Raw genomic sequence first — 882 nt, 5'->3', positions numbered from 1 at the left:
TTACAATAATTACTTATTTTTTGCCGATTTTAAGTAGTTTCTTCCTCATGGGTATGGTCAAAACACGTATTTTTGTTCGCCACTAATTTTTCGTTCTCGGTGTAACATTTCGAACGGCACTTATTGTTTACACACATCCACGTACATACATTTGTTTTCACGATATGTTTCTTATAAAATTTATGATTATTATGGACCAAAAGAATTTTTCCCTTTTCACTTAGCATGTAAGAAATAATTACATCCATTTTTATAAATTGTAATGTAAACTGTTTGCTCTATGTTAACTCTGTTAGTAACAAACGACCACTGAAATCAATAAAATGAACTGTCCGTACTATTTCATATTATCATAGCCAATAGGTAGGTAATAAAGATAACTCTAGATAGAATGTAATGCATTAAATTTTATCGCCATGTGATATTATTTTTACAGATATCGTATTTTTATTAATTTAAAACTAATATCTGTAATTTTTTACGTCATTTTTTAGTGACATTTTTTGCAATTTTTATGTCATACTTGCATTTTTTTAGGTCATTTTTTATTGTTTTTAAGGTCATCAACTTCCAAGCCTTATACAACTTTTATAAAATCCTCTCTATTTTTATTGATAATAATATATAGTGTTATTTCTACAAATTACATCGTTATTTTTATAAGCTATTTTCCATTTAAAAATATAAACATTGTTAACCGTTTATAATACTGTATTATTGAAATAACTAATGATATTTTTTTCGGTGTAGGTACCTGATGAGAGTATGTAAGCTCTCTCGGGTCTGCTTCAGTACTAATAACTTAATTTTAAAAATTAAATTATATAATTAAAAATTAATGGCTTTAGCTGCCGTGGGCCAGTGGCGGATACGAGGGGGGGG

Source organism: Acyrthosiphon pisum, chromosome X (assembly GCF_005508785.2).
Source record: "Acyrthosiphon pisum isolate AL4f chromosome X, pea_aphid_22Mar2018_4r6ur, whole genome shotgun sequence".
In the NCBI taxonomy this organism is placed as follows: domain Eukaryota; kingdom Metazoa; phylum Arthropoda; class Insecta; order Hemiptera; family Aphididae; genus Acyrthosiphon; species Acyrthosiphon pisum.
This window is presented reverse-complemented; position numbering follows the sequence as displayed.